This window comes from Phacochoerus africanus, chromosome X, assembly GCF_016906955.1.
Source record: "Phacochoerus africanus isolate WHEZ1 chromosome X, ROS_Pafr_v1, whole genome shotgun sequence".
NCBI lineage: Eukaryota > Metazoa > Chordata > Mammalia > Artiodactyla > Suidae > Phacochoerus > Phacochoerus africanus.
The window spans coordinates 24,941,422-24,961,115 of NC_062560.1; positions in this window are offsets into that span (position 1 = coordinate 24,941,422).

Consider the following 19,694-nt stretch of genomic DNA (forward strand, 5'->3'; position numbering starts at 1 on the left):
ACGATGGGTTACTGAGAAATAAAACCAAGATGAAGAGAAACATTTCTGTCAGAGAAAAAGTGTTACATGTTTACGTGTTACCCTGTGTAAATATTGAGTATTTTTAAATCTTAATTTTTATTAATAATTTTAATCATATGCTTTAAAATATGTAATTTAAAAAATAATCTGAACTCAAAAATATTTTTCCTGCATGTGTTTCTCACTTGAAGATTATGAAGGAGCCACTAAATGACAACTACAAAGCACCTTATAAAAATTATTTCATAGGATGGTCAAACAAAAACTCTCCATTTGGTGTTAAAAGAATTGTGATATACTTTTCCTTCTTTCAGAAAGAATTCTTTGCGAGAGCTCAGAAGAAAGCTAGTTTTTACCACCAACCTCTGACAAGACAACTAAATCTTGTGCTGAAATTGCTGGTTCAGGCTTGAACTACTGAGAAAAATCTGCCAATCAAGCTAAATTGTGTGGTGGCTTGTCAATCCTTGTCCACAAGCAATTAGAAGAAAATGACCTACAGCATTTCCATTTGTACAGAGAGAATTTAAAGGCCTGTCTGGAAAGGTGAAAGGCTATTTCATTAAGCCACTGCCAACAGAGAAAGGAGACCCTCTTGATGGGAGTTCACCCCATAAATAACACAGTCCTGGCAATAAACAGTAGTAATTGTGCCTGGCAACTAAAAAGGACTTAGAGCAGACATACTAAATATAAAGCAACATGTCTACATTATAATAACTTGCATTACGTTGTTTTTGTGCTTTTCTTAAAATAACATTTGGTAGGCCTCCCAGATTTCATAAATTTTGTCATGTCTTTGACTTTGGGTACTTCAGAGTTACGGTAAAACAAAGTTTTAAGCAATTGTTTGATCAGCGAAAATTTGCCTTTTTTGTATATTCTTAATACCAAATATGATGCTTAGGTTTTTTTATTTTTTGTAATAGATAAAACACAAAATTTACTATCTTAACCTTTTTTTTTTTTTTTTGGCAGCACACATGGCATATGGAAGTTCTCAGGCCAGGGAAGAGAAAAAGGTGTCATAAATGGATTAATGATGATGATATATTATGAACTTAAAAGTATAAAGCTTAAATTTACATTGAAGTTTAAAAAAAAAAGGTGAAATTTGTAGTGCTTTCAAATGATGCAGAAGATAGGAATTCTGGAAAGGTACTGTTGAAGAACTGCTTGAACCATACCCTAAAACATTTGACAGAGTAACATCAGTTAAAAATTGACAAGAATGGGAGGGGGTAAAAAAAAGCAAAGATGGACACATCAATAGAAAATTACTTGAATTTCAAAAAGAATCAAGAATGGTCTGTAAGAAAAATCAATAAACTCCTGCAATTATCTTCCCCAAATGGCCTGATAATCAAGCTAGGGATGCCAGAGGGGGTTGGGGGAGTGAACATTTGATTTACCAAGATTTATTGTAAGCCACAAGAATAAGCTGAACTTTTTTCCTTTTGAGGATAATAATATAATTTAAATTTTTTGAAAAATAATTTTTTTTGATCTTTTTGTCTTTTTAGGGCCACGCCCATGGCACATGGAGGTTTCCAGGCTACGTGTCCAGTCAGAGCTGTAGCCATCAGCTTATGCCACAGCCACAGCAATGAGGGATCCAAGCCACGTCTGCAACCCACACCACAGCTCACAGCAACACCGGATCCTCAACGCACTGAGAGAGGCCAGGGATCGAACCTGCAGACTCATAGTTCCTAGTCGGATTCATTTCCACTGTGCCATGATGGGAACTCTGAAACTAATTTCATATACAATTTTCAATCTAGACTTCAATAGGATTTTTGGTTGACATTTCTCACTTCGGATTATCCTGTAATACTAATGAGAACCTGTACTGCTCCCAACTTCCATTCTTCTACTCCCTTTGTTGCTGGTGTCTCTGCTGCCTCTACATTGGCAATTTGCTCCCTGCCACCATCTCCTGAAAACCACCACCACCACCTTCCCTTTTTCTCTCATGGGAAAATGCCTTCTGCTTCTTACGTCCAGATGTTTCAGAGACGAGGCCCACAGCTGAGCTATTTGAGCCCCTATGAAGGTAGGTCTTTTTTTTTAAGGCCTCAGTCCTCTCCTTCCTAGATTTCACATCCATACTGGGGGGCACTATGAGTAGGGGATGAGGTAGAGGAAGGTTTAATCCCGTCAGTCTTCAATCTGAATACTACCCCCATCTTTCACATATTTTCCCTTAGTCCTCACACTGCAACAGTTCTTTCATGCATCAAATATATTCAATCCATTGACCCATCACATTTGTTTCTTCACCATCTCATGTTCTTACATTACTATTTACTTAAAATTCTTGCCCACTAAAAAATAAGTAGCTTATAACCATAAAGCACCTACTATTTATTATAGCACAGGGAATTATACACAATATTTTGTAATAACCTATAAAGGAAAATAATCTGAAACAGAATATATATACATATATATATATACACATATATATGTATATATATGAATGTATATCACTATGCTGTATACCCAAAACTAACACATTAGAAAGAGGAGACCAAGGAACATAACAAAGATATGTGGATACAATCAGCCAAGAACATCTTGTTGAAAACTCAGCAAAATATATTCTTTTTTGTTTTCAATATAAAATTTCAAAGGAAAAAAGTGGCATTATAGAGTAAATAAATTTAAAAGCATATCAACCAATTGCAATGCGTGGGTATTATTTTGATTCTGATTCAAACAAATTAACTGCTAAAAAATTGTATACAGAAATTGGGGAAGTTCAAATTAAAGTTTACAAAAATTACATGTGAATGATATAGCACTTATAATTTTAAAAACTTTCATCTTTGAGATTCACTACCTTAGAGTGTTGAGATTAAAAGAAATAGTGCACATTACTTAGCAGGCATCAGCACTCAATACATGATAATTATTAATAGCATTTTAAATTAAAGTCAGAATATATTCACCTTCCAGAGTTCTTTCTACTTTAGCAGGATTTCTTAAATCAGGCTATTTAAGTAAAAACAAAAGGAAGTCAAATTGAAAAAAATATGCTAGACTGTTGTTCAGAACTTCATCTGGGCAGTAGTAATAATAGTTCCACTTCCTCCTAACTTCCATCTGGCTCACTTCAGATGGCATTAAATTGGCAAGGGCAACAAATTTTTACTTGTTCACCATACCTTAACAAATATTTTTTTTCTTTCTGTATTTGGAGAGAACAACTATGTAGAATCTTAAACTTTTGATGACAATGACATGATATTTTTAAAGTGATAATGATCATTTTGTATAATTTGAGAAGTTACACTTGATAATTTATTTTTGCTCAGTTTTAAAAGTGAAAATATCTTTGCCTGAAGCAGAACATTTAGCAGAGAATGAGTTAGCATTACTCTAGTACAAACACCTATAGAACAAGTTCTGCCCTCCTGCAAAATTAATCATTTTTATACGAAGGAAGTATTCTGTAAAGACAATATATTCATCTTATTTGAAGCAGCACTGAAGACATACGACTGTGATTTTTATGTATACTGTGTAAACCGAAGATATTCAGTACAATCCTGAAACAAAATTCAAAAGTTCCCACTTTGGCTCTGTGATAACAAACCCAATTAGTACCCATGAGGATGCAGGTTTGATCCCTGGCACTGCTCAGTGGGTTAAGGATCCGGTGTTGTCATGAACTACAATGTGAGCTGCAGTGTGGGTCACAGACACAGCTTGGATCCCGCATTGTTGTGGCTGTGGCGAAGGCTAGCAGCTGCAGCTCTGACACAACCCCTAGCCTGGGAGCTTCCTTACACTGCAGGTGTAGCCCTGAAAAAAATAAATAAATAAAACAAAACTCAAAATGCATTCTTTATTCCTGGGTTAAGTTTAACCACTTGGCCTTCCCTAAAGCAGATGAATGGATAAAGATGTTTATTGAAATACTGACATTCATAATTTGCTTTTTGAAAGAATACTATCAAGAGCTTTCATTGGATTTCAAAATTTCATTCAGATGCTATGTAAAAAGGATCTTAATCTGAAGGCCAGATGATTTTTATCTGTTAAAGATATGAAGAAAAGTGGCAACAATAATCCTGGTACCAGGCACCAGGCTTTAAAATAATCCCCCAACATTTCAGTCTCTGGTGTACACCACATGTATAATTCCTGGGACTGGGGGTATGATGGATTTTGCTCCAGTGATTAGGTTGGGTTCTTGGGAATACTTTAAGAAAGGAAAATTATCTAGATGGGCTTGATCGAATCCCACAAACTATTTAAACATGGCTCTAGAGGTCAGAATAGGAGTAATTCAGAGATTTGAACAATGAGGAAAGATTCTCCATTGCTGACTTTGAAAATGGTGGCAGCTGCATTGCAAGCAGAGAATGCAGCCTCAAGAACTCAGAATGGACACTAGGAACCCTTAACCAGCAAGGCACTAAATTCTTTTTTTCTTTTTCAGGTTTATTGAAGTATAATTGAAAAAAAATGTGATATATTTAAAGTGTACAATGTGGGGTTCCCAATATGGTATAGCAGGTTAAGAATCTGGTGTTGTCTCTACAGGGGCTCAGGCACAGGGGCTGAGGCATGGGTTCGATCCCTGGCCCCGGGAACTTCCATATGCAATGGGTGTGGCCAGAAAAAAAGTATACAATGTGATGATTTGATGCATGTACACATTGTGGTGGGAACGTTTAAGATCTACTAACTGTGGTCACCATGCTGTAATACTAGATCCTCAGAACTTATAACAAAGTATGCACCCTCTGACCAACATTTCCTTAATCGACCCTGCCCCCACCCCAAACACACACACCAGGCAACCACCTTTTTACTCTTTATCAACATGTAAGTGAACTAAGTGATACTATACAGTATTTGTCCCTCACTGCCTGCCTTATTTTAGTTAGCACTCAGCTTAATGCCCCCATCCAGGTTGTTACCAATAGAGTGATTTCCTTTTTTATTTTTCTTTTAAGGGCTAACTTTCCATTGAGTGTGTGCATGCATATATATATATATATATATATATATATATATACACACACATATATATGCATATACACATACAAGATATATATGTGCATACATATGTACTACACAATATGTACACATAAAGTATATATATATTGTATGAGTCTATACGTGTGTACATATATATGCATATGTGTATACTAATGTGTATGTGTGTCTATCTCACATTTTCTTTATATCTTACATTTTCTTTATCCATTCACTTGTCAGTGGGCACTTAGTTTGGTTCCATGTCTTGCCTATCGTAAATAAGGCTGCAATGCATAAGGCTGCAATGCATAAGGCTGCAGATAACTCTTTAAGATAGTGATTTCACTTCCTGTAGATATATACCTAGAAGTGAGATTGCTGACTACTAGGATAACTATTTTTAAATGTTGGAATAACCCTCCACACCATTAACAGTTGTCATCAATTTATTTTCCCACAGTGTTCCATGGTTTCCTTTTCTTCATATCCTCACCAGTATCCATTGTCCCTTGTTTTTTGATAATAGCCATCCCATCAGGTGTGAGGGGATACCTCACTGTTTTTTATTTGCATTTCCCTGATAGTGATGATAAGCATATTTTCATATACCTGTTGGCCATTTGTACATCTTCTTTGGAAAATTTCTCTATCCAGGTCTTTTGCCCATTGTTTAAATCAGGCTATTTGTTATTTCTCATTGAGTCTTAAGAGTTCCTTATTATATTGTTGCTCTTAACACTTTATTACAAGGATATGTTATTTTTAAGTATTTCTCCCTATTCCATAGGTTGCATTTTCATTTTGTTGAACGTTTCCTTTGTTATGCAGAAGCTCTTTTGTTTGATATAGTCTTACTTATTTTCGCTCTTGTTGCTTGTGCTTTTAATGTCAGATCCAAAAGAATCATTACCAAGACCAATGTTCTCTATGCTTTCTTTCAGTTTTATGGTTTCAGGTCTTATTTTAAGTCTAAATTCTATGCCTAAATGAGAAAACCAAGCTCCAGAAAGTAGCTGGCCAACACCTTGATTTCAGCCTTGTGATATCCTAAGCAGAGAACCTGGTGCCAATGTGCTCAGACTTCTGAATTACAGCATAATGAGCTAAAAAATGAGTTGCATTTTCAGCCATCAAGTTTGTAACAATTTGTTACCTGGTGCATTTGTTCTCTAATTTGGTGCAAGACCAACACAAAGGTGCACGCAAATGAGTTAAGTCAAAATGCCATTGTGTAATTTAATTGCACAATTAAGTTAAAACAAATTGCCTATAATGAAGCATATTCAGAAATCTACATGTTTTTTCAAATGATATACATATTTTTCAATATGCAAATCTGTGAGGATGCGTATTGGGCAAAGCGGCAACAATCATGACGTTAGGATCTTTGAAGGGCAATGCCATCAGTGACTTCAACGATTTCAGAACATTTTGAGAGAGGTCAGTCCCTAGTGCACAGCTACTGTTTGTGTTCTGGAACAGTTCTGCTCAATGGCTTCCTGGGAACTCTTAAGTGGGGCCTTCCTTCCTTTAGACTTAATTTTCCTTGGAGAGATTTGTACTTACTAGTCAGGATCAAAGGGTGAACTGCTTTGGTACGCTGTGTGCTGGTGGAGATTTATGGCAGGTTGAAACCATTTCCTGAGGCTCCAGGGTTATTTCTAGGAGTAAGCTATTACTTTGTTATTAACTGCATTTTCCAGAAGCCAAGTGGACAGGACAAGACTCTAGAGGATAAAGTCCCTGGGGGCCTATCTCTTAAGAAGTTTCGGTTCAAAGGCAAAGTTTACCTAAGGAGTACATCATCAGGAAAAACGTTAGATGTTGAAATGCTCTTTAAAATCTTTCAAGGCTATTCATACAACTAAAGAATTGTTTTTTAAAAGTATGTATAACATGCACAACAGTTCTGTGAGGACATGCATTCATTTTGCTAAGCATTGTACTTCTCAAGCATTGGCAATCAAGACATAAAGAGGTTTGGGGGGGTACGGATGATTAGTTTATTTTCAAGTGCAGTTTATCGCCTCATGCAGAGAAAATTCCATTTCAGTTTTGAACTGTAACAACGGTCATTAAGGGACATGATGTGAGTTTTCATCAAAAGATAATAACTTACTTCATGCTGTGAAGGGGTGTGTGTGTGTAGAGGGTGTACAGAGAGATAATTTATACTTTTTTTTTTTTGCCATACCCATGGCACTTCCAAGTTCCCAGGGGCCAGGATCAAACCCATGCCACAGCACTCTCAGTGTCAAATCCTTAACTGTTAGGCCACCAGGGAATTCCCTACACATTCATTTTTATATGTGTATCTTACTTCCTCCAGTTCTCCCTTAAGTCTGCACTCTTGTGTCCATTCATTTTTTTCCATGTTATTCCTGATTTAAATCAGAATGTTAAGAATATATTCATAGCCAAAAATACCTTTCCCTCCTCTCTGTTCCTGCCTCTTTTGTTCTATCCCTCCCCTCTTATCCTTCCTGTTCTGCCTATAACACCATATATATAATTCTCATTATATGTAACTATACATATACCATGAGGGAGCCATTATATTGTGACATACCACTTAGATTTTTACTTGATACTTTCAAAATTATTCCAATTCCAACAAATGTATCACAAGTCATGTTTTATTTTGTTTCTTGTTTTAAAATCTGTCTGCATCTACATTTTCTGCCTTAGATTTGAGTCCATGGTGTGGCCTGTGTTCATTATGGTATTCAGTGCCTAGCATTGTACCATGGACACTTGGCCGCTTATTGAGACATGTTGGTATTTAATGATAATGATAACACTAACTAGTGGACTAAGAAGAGGATGCAAATATATATATTATTTGGCCTTAAAACCAATCTCTCAGGCCTTCTGGCATTATAGCCTTTAGCAAATAAACACAAAATCTCAGTTTCCTAATCTATAACTTTTCTACCTTAGAGGCATTTTTGTGGAATTAATAATGTGTGAATCACTTTCAGATCCACAGATGAAAAGCCCTCTCTAAATGCTACGGATTTGTTAATTATACCATGGGGGACATTTGGGTTTATATTGTAAAGCATGCATATTTATAGCTCTTTTATTTTAATGCTGGTTATTTTAGCTGAAGAAGCTATTTTTACTACTGAGGATGCCTGGTATTTTCTTGTTCATAACTTTGAAAGATATAAATAGTGTAATGTAGCAGTTAAACCCAAAGGTCAAATATGCTTGATGCATAAAAAGGATATATGTATTACCAAAACTTTTAAATCACAAAGCGTATGTCACTAGTGTTTGCACCCTATTTAACCCATGAGTGGAGAAATTCATTTTGGAATAGAACCTACCATGGGCCTAATTTGTCTGTAACATCCTGATTTGTAGTCTTACAAAGCAATTAAGAAATGGTATTTCCCCATTTTCTTCAACCCATTTTATAATCTTTATGAAGATGGTTTCAACCATCTGCTTTTCCATATAACCCACATTTAATGATATACACATTACATGGAAGCTGAGAATGCATATAAAAATAAGGTACACCTCTATTCCTACAGTACCTCAATCTACCAGGGCAATCAAAAGATAAACAGATTATTTCAATACAACTAGTTCTATAAGAGTGACAGGATCACAATGTTCTAAGTTCTCATAGAAGGGAGAAACTTCCTTCTTCTGGTGTCTAGTAAAATTTTAAAGAGAAAATATGTGACCTTTAGAGTGTGAACCATAAACAACAACATAGAGTCACTTATGTCAAAAGCATCTAAAGTGGAACCAAGAGGCCATTAAGGAAGTGAAACTTACAAAGGGCTCACCCTCCCAGTGCAACAAAAGCTTTGGACCTAGCCATCCTGAAACGACCTGGAACTTGTCATCTTTAATCCCTAGAGACTGCAGCATAGCAACCAATCTGCTGCTGGCAAATGACTGAACACTTGCCAGCACTTATAAGAGTTCTTCAAAGATAACCTATATAACTTCTCTGAAATGTCTTTGTTGCCTTTATAATACCCCACCATTTTCTACTTCCTTTGGAGCATATCTGAGTTGGTACTCAAATTAGCGCCTTCTGAATTAAAATTCCTTAGACTCCACATAAACTCATTTGTAGCCTTCTGGTTGACAAAACATAATTTATCTAGGTGTTCAAGGAAAAGAGGCATCACATAGGCAAAAAAAAAAAAAAAAATCTATTCAGGATTTCATTTAAACAAAGAGGAAGATCATTCACTGAGTTGGATCTACTGCTATCCTGTGACAATAATGGTGATTTGTGCACCAAGGGTGTTTTCTGGGAGTTCCCATTGTGGCTCAGTGGTAACGAACCCAATTAGGATCCAAGAGGGTGTGGATTCGATCCCTTGGCCTTGCCCAGTGGGTTAAGGATCCGGTGTTGCTGTGAGCTGTGGTACAGGTCACAGACGCAGTTCTGACCTGGAGTTGCTGTGGCTGTGGTGTAGGCCAGGAGCTGTAGCTTCGATTTGACCCCTAGCCTGGGAACTTCCATACACTAAGGGTACAGGCCTAAAAAGTAAAAAAAAAAAAAAAAAAACCACACACAAAATCCCCCAAATAGCTAGCTAGTATTTTAAAAGAACATTTTCTTAGTAAATGTAATTATAGATTCTAAAGAAGAAACATATGGTTATTATTCTTAATAAATTTGGTCGGTTCATATACTAATTGTGGCAACCAGAAAAGATTTAAGACAACTCACAGGACCAAAAGGGCCCAATTTATGCATCTACAGTTTATTTCAAGAAAAGGCTATGATATAGAAACAGCATCAAAGCCACAGCCAAAGACCACCTCACAGTAGGATCAGAAAAAGCCAGATTCAGGCACCAATTATCCTTTCTGTAATGGCCACACCAAGATACATTTTCTCTCAGGAACCATTGAGGTGTATGTAGGACACCTTGAAACCAGGGAGCCCAAGTGGAGTCTTCGCTTAAGCTTCTTACACAATTCTATTCACTTAGGCATATTCTTTCTATATAACCAGTTCCAATGTCAAAACCTCTGGGAAGGATTTGTGAAATGGGGGAATCCCTCAAGTCAGGTGTAAACCATCAAACTCTATGTAATCAGTAAATAAGGCTAAAGAGTATAAAATGTCCAAATTACCCTCTTGAAACTATAGTTACAAAGCAACACTGTTAATCACTATATTTCATATTTTGACCCGTGGTCAAGGTTGAGCAGGTACATATCTTACTTCAGCAAGACAACTCAGGCCCATTTCAGGCCTGCTAGAATTAACCCTTACAGCACAGGAGATATGACCAACTCCACAATTCACACTGCTACTTTAAGGTAATTATTTGTGCAATAGTATACATATCTGTAAGCAACAAATTATCTTAAGATAAATTATCGGAAAATTTTATGAAAACCAAAGGTAATAATTTCTTGAAAAGAAAACATTTTAGATATGAAAAACTAAACAGTAGTTCCCATTGTGGCTTAGCAGAAACGAATCTGACTAGCATTCGTGAGAATGCAGGTTGGATCCCTGGCCTTGCTCAGTGGGTTAAGGATCTGGTGATGCCTTAAGTCACAGACACGGCTTGGATCTCTTGTTATTGTGGCTGTGATGTAGGCCAGCAGCTGTAGCTCCCATTTGACCCCTAGCTTGGGAACCTCCATATGCTTCAAGTGCAGCCCTAAAAAGACAAAAAAAGAAAAAGAAAAAGTAGAAAAAAAGAAAAACTAAACAAATATGAGCTGGCTTTGTTTTTGTTTCTTTTTTTTTTTTTTTTTACTGCTACTGTTTTGTATACTACAGCTGTCCTCAAACATTTAGGTCTCAGGACCTCTTTATACTCTTAAATATTAAAGACACCCCCCCCCAAAGCATTGTTGTATGTGTGTGTATTGGAGGGGGACATATTTATTAACATTTACCCTAACAGAAATTAAAACAAATTAAAAATACTTTTTAAAATTTTTGGCCACACATGCCGTATGTGGAAGTTCTGGGCCGGGATTCAGCCGGTGCCACAGTTGCAACCTATGCTACAGCGCGGCAGCAACGCTAGATCCTAAACCCGCTGTGCCACAGGGGAACTTCCTTTTTTTAAAAAAAAATACTTTTAAAAGAATTATATTTAATATAAAACATTTACTAAGAATAGAAGCATTGTTTTACATTTTTGCCAAATCTTTTGAATATCTAGCCTAATAGATGATAGGCAGATTCTCATATATTCTGCCTTAAATCTGTTGTGATGTTACTTTGATAGAAGTACATATATGAACAAAATACGGCCTCTCAGAGAGAAGTCTTTGGAAAAGGGAGGCCAGTTTTAAGAGCCGTTTAAAGTGATTTTGGATGTTTTTATTTAATACCACACCCAAGCTTCACAAGTGATAGTTTCATGAAAGTTACAATGTGGACTCAGACTATATCAATGGACTCTTACATTAAAATCCATTGATATATCTTACATTTTTAATGTCTCTTTTACACATGTGTAATTTTTTAACATCAAGCAATGGTCACTGGAGAATTCTGGTTCATTGATATTTCATTATGTAATATAAAAATCATCTTAACATCACTGGTACTGTCATCAGGAAAGTCTTAGTACCGAGAAGCTGTCAAACTTATGGAAGCGTTTATAAGTTTCCCCAAATTCTAATTTTTGCAGGAAATCTCAAAATTTTTCTTTGGCAAAAAATATTGTGAATCATTTTCCTTGAAGTGGCAATTTCCCTAATTATTTTAAGATATTATCTTCCAAATGCCCAAGTTTGAGTAACGATTCCGTGTTTATCTGGAGTTCTTTCAAGTAATAATAATGTTCCATCAATAACAAAACATCTCTTTCAGCTCAAAACTCAAACCAAATGAACAAATGCTTTTCTTTGAGGGAATCATTTACATTAGTATAGGGCAGAAACGCTTTCTCCATAATTCCCATGTCAACAGACAAAATGCAATTAAGATTTTGGAAAATTATTATTTTTCTTCACTTTTCCCAGAATATCCTTAAATGAAACCAGCATTAAAAAAAAAAAAAGTGTGCATACACCCTGGTGCCACTACCTTGATTTGTCCTGAGGTGCCTGCTCTTCTATCCTGTTGCTTTTTTAACTTGTGAACTGGAGATTGGCACTTGCCACCTGCTTCTACAAGGATTAAATCATGAACCACAGCAGCTGCTGACTCTCAACATCTCCTAAAAGGAGCTCAGGATGGAGATTGGGAGTGAGGCACTCTGTGTTCTGGGAAAATTGGCAGAAAAGGTCTTCATACAGTTAGCTATTTTCCAAAGATTTTTATGAGCCCAATTTTTGCATCTCCTTACATCTAGAAAAGCACTAAAATCCTTCATGGTGATGTCTATGCCTCATGACTAGCAGCAACCTTCTGCAAAATGTGTACTTTATTGCCTGGACCTCTCCCTTCACCAAAATTTTCCCCTCTACCTCTTTGGAGAGGTTTTTCAGAGCTATCTGAAATGCTGCTTCTTAGACTATAGTCCTCATTTTGCCCCCAATACAAATTAACTCACAACTCTCACTTGCGCATTTTTTTAAGTTGACAAACTTCAGCATAAATACTAACACACTAGAGAAAAAGAAATAATTTCTTCATATAATTATTAATTTCCTTACACTCACAGACCACCTGAAAGGGTCTCATTGATGCTGAGTGTTCATTGAAACATATCTGGAGAACGAAAGACCAAAAGACAAGGCTAAACATAGACTGAAAATGTGAATTCAAATTCTAGGTCTGCAATTTTCCAGCTATAATGTTGGAGAAATCAATGAGCCATTGGTAGGATCTATTTTTTTCCCAAAGTTAACAGCTTATATTTTTAAGGACAAAATGAGATAATGTAAAGGAGCACTTTCTGTTAAAGTAATAAACGCTATGAAAATATATTTTAGTTACCACCACCACAACTGGTTTTTCATGAACACATAAAACAGTTAATAGCATCTCTTTAACACTGAGGTATGCCCACGCTGTCTATTGGCAAAACAATGTTACATAATGTCTTTATGTAAAAACACTTTTCTCTTAAGCAGTTATGGTTGAAAGGATCTGGAAAATCCATTTACCTCAACATTGTTGATGCATTAGCAACTATGACAACTTTGGCATCTCGGGAACATTTAAAATATCAGGAAGATGCAGTTTATTACCAGAAATAAAACATTGTTCTCTGAATATCACTATGCACAGAACTCATAACACCACAGCAGATCATAAGAGCCTACCTTATAGAAGAATCAGGGAGTTCTTCCAATCCGGTTTTCCTTTCTCCTTCTGTCTGCTCATGGTGCACTGGCCAGGTTTGTCCATCTACTTTCAACTAGCTAATAGCCTCCTGCCTCACTTCCTCTGGTTTTTTCTGTGGTGAAGAAACCCTCCTATCTTGAGGGCCTTTTCGCAAAGGATGATTTCTGCTAGACCATTGGTCTCTCAAAGCTTTATGTGCATAAGAATCACATGAAGAGATTTTTAAATCAATTACTCCTAAGAGCCCTACCCTCAGAGACTGACTCCATAGGAAGTGGGGCTAAGGTAATTGTGTTTGTAAAACATCTCAGGTAATGTCAATGTTACTAATCTCAGGAGCCCGCCTGAAGTAAACAATCTTTTCTCCTACTAATACAGACCACCTTAAAAATACACTTCAGGAGTTGCCTTGTGATGCGGTGCATTAAGGATCTGATGTTGTCATTGCAGAGACTTGGGTTGTTGTGGTATTCTGGTTTTGATCCCTGTCCCGGGAGATTTCACATGCCACAGTCATGGCCAAAATACCAAACAAACGAAAATATACTTCAGTTGTGTTCTTGTAGAGGGGCGCAAAATTTACCACCTGAAAATGTGTCTCTTTAGTATGCAGATTATTTCCAGCTGAAAACAATCAAGGCCCAAAGACTTAGGAAGAAACGCTGACCTTCCTCCTAACTGCCTAAAAGAATGTAGATGGAGGACCTGTCCCAGGAAGGAAGCTATCACCATGGATCACTACAGTATCAACTGGATGTGAGATAGGAAGGAACTTAGATAATTTTATTTCTTAAAATTCCTCTCTGTGTCCCATTGTCTCTGTCTGGCCTAGCAAATATTTGTTTACCCAACATTTATTTTCCATCTCCATGTGAATTACCTTACCTTACCTTCCCCTTTGAAATCTCCAACTGTTACCTCCAGTACCCTCTTTTATCTTTAGCTGAAAATGGTATTTAAGGTGAGGGCTTCCACTGTTCTGATGAGTTACTCCATTTTCCTGAGCCTCCCCCTTTCATACATGTTATTCAAATTTTGTTTGATTTTTCTCCTTTTGATCTATCTCATGTCAATTTAATTCTTAGACTGGCCAGAAGAACTTGGAAAGGGAGACAGAAATTTCTCCCCACCCCCACCCCCCACCATCATGACTTCAGAATAGTAGTCCCCTCCCATCTTACCAAGATAACTAGCCTACAGTGCAGGGGAGCAGAGAAAAATCTGCATTTCAGATATTTACAAAACAAAACAAAACACACACACACACACACACACAAAATTAAACCCAAAAGTTGAAACCAAAACAAAGGATACAGTTCCTTTATGATGACATTGAGTTGGCAGTTCAAAGTTAGCTTAAATTTAGTTTAAATTTAAGTGAATTGAGGTATGCCTGTTAAAATAAACAGCTGATGGGTATTTAATTTTCCCTTTCTCTTATTTTAAAGGCTTCTATACTCATCCAATTGATTGTCAGATGAAGGTAGTTTTCTATGGACTATTTTTTTTCTCATGGAAGTTTCCTTTTTTTAAATTTTTTTTATAGGTTGCATACACTAGGCTTGAGTCTTCCTTTGGAAATTATCTCCTTGACTTTGTGTGAAGTGATTAGTTCTTTATAAACAATAAACTATTTCCAGAAATTGTTAGTCTACATGAAAACTAAAGTTCCTAAATCTGTAAAGGGCATAAGCCAAAGATCTCTAAAAGATCTCTATCAGGGGAGAGCCTGAATGGATCAGTTCTTCTAACAGCTATTTAATTTGGAATTAAGTCTTAGGGAAGTTAGCTGTGAATGTTAATAATAGTCTGTTGAGTCATATTGGAGGGAAAAACCCAATGGAAATTTAAAGCCCAGGGAGTTCCCGTCATGGCTCAATGGTTAACAAACCTGACTAGTGTCCATGAGGATGCAGGTTCAATCCCAGGCCTCACTCAGTGGGTTAAGGATCCAGCATTGCCGTGAGCTGTGGTGTAGTTCACAGATGCAGCTCAGATTTTGTGTTGCTGTGGTTGTGGCATAGGCTGGCAGCTGCAGCTCTGATTCGACTCCTAGCCTGGGAACTTCCATATGGTGTAGATGAGGCCCTAAAAAGACAAAAAAAAAAAAATTAAAAACCAAACTGATAATTTAAAGTAAATTTCCAGTAGAAAAACCAAAGATCTAGTCTATCTTGCATAGAATTTTTAGAGACACTAGCACAATTGCTAATGGCATCCATGAATGAGATGTAAACATGCAATGGGGTGGGGGGTGTGGAGATGGGAGAGAGGGATAGAGAAAGAATTTATTCTATAAATATGTTTTAATGATGAGGTGGATAACTAAGTGATGTTACTTGAAATGGGAACAGGAGAGATGGGGTCAGGGCACAACCTTAAAAAAAAAAAAGAAAAAGAAAAAAAACTCAAAAGCAGTTTGAGAATTTAGAGAGTCATGAAGGATACAACAAAAACTGGTTAGGTTTTTGGCCCAAGATGGTGGAAGATTCAACTTCCAGTAGACCTTGAGACTCATTATGTGCTCATTGTAAACATTTGTATGCTGACATGCCCACAGGTGCCATGACAATTCCAAGGTTGACCATAGAAGGGTAAAAAGTTGGTGGTGGCCCAATTCCTAAAAATTCCTATCCCTTAGTTGGAATAATCCTCCCACTCATTAGTCTATGAAATTACCCATCCCATAAAGACTCAGCATCTCCAACATTTTGGTGCCTCTCCCATTCTGTGATAGCCCACACTTTGTCTATCTCTCTCAGTAAATCTACTTACCAATCACTTTGCCTCTTTCTGAATTCCTTCTGCACTGAAACATAAAGAACTTGAACTTTAGTAAGTCCTGAGACAAGGTGTATGATTTTAATTGAAAAACAGTGGGTTCAAGTCCCAATCTGAGTTTTGGCTGGGTTAGAGTCCCAGCACGTGGTTCAAGTCCCAATCTGAAGTGGATGGTTTCAAAATTGCTCTAAAGGCAATGATATTTTGAGCATTAGGACTGTACTCCTTTAATACTGTGCAAATATTACAGACCATGTTTAAAGGTAATGAACCAGATCAACCATTCTCTTTTAATATTTGAGGAAATTTCCCTAAATTACTTCCTTTATGGCTTTAGTAGCCAAAATTATTTCATCTAATCCAATCATTGTAACATTTAGGTGTCTGGATCTCATTTTGTATATCATGGCATTTTATATATTTGCACTTCCAGAATAAAGAACTGTTAAGAAACAAATTATCTTTATTAGGTGATTCATGAATCAGCACCCTATCGAGCAACTAGAAGGGCACTACAAGGGGTTGTACAAAATGGAAACTTTTTATAGGAAGAAGAGTGGGACAAGGGAGCTATTAGAGAAAAAAGAATTATTTTTAGGTCAGGAAATCTTTTGGTTGGGGAAAAGAGTCTCAAGGGTTTTATCCTGTAGATTGCCTCTTCTTCCACTGGGGGATGGAGAAAGCCTATGTAACAGATCATCTTATTGAAACTGATCAGAAGATTCTAGACTGGTTGATTAAGATTACCAATCTGCAGAAAATCAAAATATAATTAAGTCTTGATTTGCTGTTGAAACTGAACAGGACTGGAGTTCCTGTTATGGCTCAACAAAACCGACTAGTATCCATGATGATGTGGGTTCCATCTCTGGCCTCACTCAGTGGTTTAAGGATCTGGTGTCACCATGAGCTGCAGTGTGAGCTGCAGTGTAGGTCATAGACATGACTTGGATCCCGGGTTGCTATGGCTGTGGAACAGACCAGCAGCTGCAGCTCTGAGAAAGAAAGAAAGAAAGAAAAAGAAAGAAAAAAAGCAAGCAAGCAAGCAAGCAGAAAGGAAGGAAGGAAGGAAGGAAAGGAAGGAAGGAGAGAAAGAGAGAGAAAGAAAGAAAGAAGAGAAAGAGAGAGAGAAAGAAAAAGAGAGAAAGAAAGAGAGAAAGAGAGAAAGAGAGAAAGAGAGAAAGAGAGAAAGAGAGAAAGAGAGAAAGAAAGAAAGAAAGAAAGAAAGAAAGAAAGAAAGAAAGAAAGAAAGAAAGAAAGAAAGAAAGAAAGAAAGAAAGAAAGAAAGAAAGAAAGAAAAAGAAAACTGAGCAGAACCAAGAGGGGTCCTCCCAAGTAAAAAGCTTTTTCTTATCCCCCTTTTCTTATTTGCAGGATAAAGGCTTCATCCTCTTAGACCTTCCTGAATATCAAACAGCAGATGCCAACAGTTGCTAATCAGAAAAGGGAGGGAATGCAGAAACAAAGGAGGAGCCATCAGGAATCTATAATGCAGGCATTAAAGCAGGATCCTGATTCCTCAAGGAATATTCTTATAACAGTATCTTTGAGCTCTTCTAAGGAACTAAGGCCCCCACCAGGTGGGGGATGGTAAATTTAAACTGAGCACAAGATTCCGGGAGCACTGCCCTGTTGCCTCACCACCAACCAATCTGAAGAAACTCACCCTGCAGCCCTCACCCCAAATTTTGCCTATTAATACTGCTCCCCCCAAACTATCAGGGAGTTTGGTTTTGTTATTGTTGTTGTTGTTTGGTTTGGTTTGGTTGGTTTTTAGCACAAGCCACCCATTCTCCTTGCTTGGCCCTGCAATAAATCTTTCCCTGCTCCAAACTCCAACATTTTAATTTGTTTGGACTCACTGTGCACCAGGCAAATGAACTTGTGTTTGGTTTCACTATCATGGGGGGCAAATAACTCTATTTGGGGCCTGTTATTTCTTTTTCTACAGACCTTTAAATGTCTAAATGCTGTACCTTTGCTATTTCTTCTCCCTGAATGGGATATCAGCAAATGCTTCTAGGAAAGGAGACACATGAACTAAATCTTGGGTTAATTGGAGTCACTCAGATGAGGGAAGGAATGGGCTATTCCAAAGCAGAGAGATAATGGAAAATATGTTGTAATCTTCACCTCATTCTTTTTTCCTTTTTTTTTTTTTTTTTGGTCTTTTTGCCACTTCTCGGGCCTCTCCCATGGCACATGGAGGTTCCCAGGCTAGGGGTCAAATGGGAGCTGTAGCCACCGGCCTACGCCAGAGCCACAGCAACAGGGGATCTGAGCTACATCTGCAACCTACACCACAGCTCAGGGCAACACCAGATCCTTAACCCACCGAGCAAGGCCAGGGATCAAACCCGCCACTTCATGGTCCCTAATCGGATTCGTTAACCACTGAGCCACAACAGGAACTCCCACCTCATTCTTAACACAGCATAGGAATCCAGGGGATCTTATAAAAACTTAAATCATATCTTTTCTCAAACATGCTAATAGCTTCCCATATAACTAAAAACAATGTACTTGCAATTCCTTTAAGGCACTATATTATCTAGCCCCCATTTATCTCACTTTCCCTTCGTTTCCTTTGCTTGAGCCACAGACCTTATTATTCTTCAACAGGCCACTGAAACTACCTCCTCAATATGGTTAAAAAACAAAATTCAGTTGAGTAAATTTTAAAGATCTAGTTGACTTTATTGAACAGTTCATGAATTGAGCATCATCCCATCTAGCAAATAGAGGGGAGCTCCAAAGGACAACAGAAAGGGAAAGGCTTTTAAAGGCAAGGCAAGACAAGGAGAGTTCCCACTGCAGCACAACGGCATTGGCAGTCTCTCTGCAGCAGTGGGATGCAGGTTCCATCCCTGGCACACACAATGGGTTAAGGATCTGGTACTGGGCTCTGATCCTTCGCCCAGGAAGGGAACTCCATATGCTGTGGGACATCCAAAAAGAGAAAAAAAATAGGAAAAAAAAAAAAACAAAGGCAAAACAGGGAAATTGTAAATGAAAAAGATCATTTCAAGCTTAGGTAACCAACCTTTGGGGGACAGAAAGGATCTATGCGGTAGATGGCCTCATCTTCCTTTGGGAGATGAAGAAGGCCCTTGTGATAAATTACCTTACTGGTGCTGATCAGAAATTTCCTGGCTGACCAGTTAAGACTACATTTCTGGGGGAGGTTGATGCTTCATTTAGGTTAATGGTGTGGCTTAGCATAAATGACTCCATTTTGGGCCTGTTAGTTTTATTGCTTTTGTTTGTTTGTTTTAAAGAGTACCTCTGCATTTGCTGGTGGGGGGGGGTAGGAAAAATAATTTTCCCTTTACCCTTTAGGTTCTTGTATCTCATCATATCTAGAAAAGCATTAAAATCAATAATGGTGACATCTGCTCCTTGTGATGAGCAGCAAGCCTCTGAAAAAATGTGTACTTGACTCGATGTACTCCCAGCACTAAAATCATATATATACTGACTTTCCCCCTGCCTCTTTGAGGGAGTTACTCAGAGCTACCTGAGTTGCTATCTCCCAGCCTATAGTCCTCATTTTTCCCCAAATGAAATTTTATTCATAATGCTCACATTATGCATTTTAGGTTGACATCCCAAATCACACAATTTGAGCCAAATAAATATTTTTTCTTTCTTT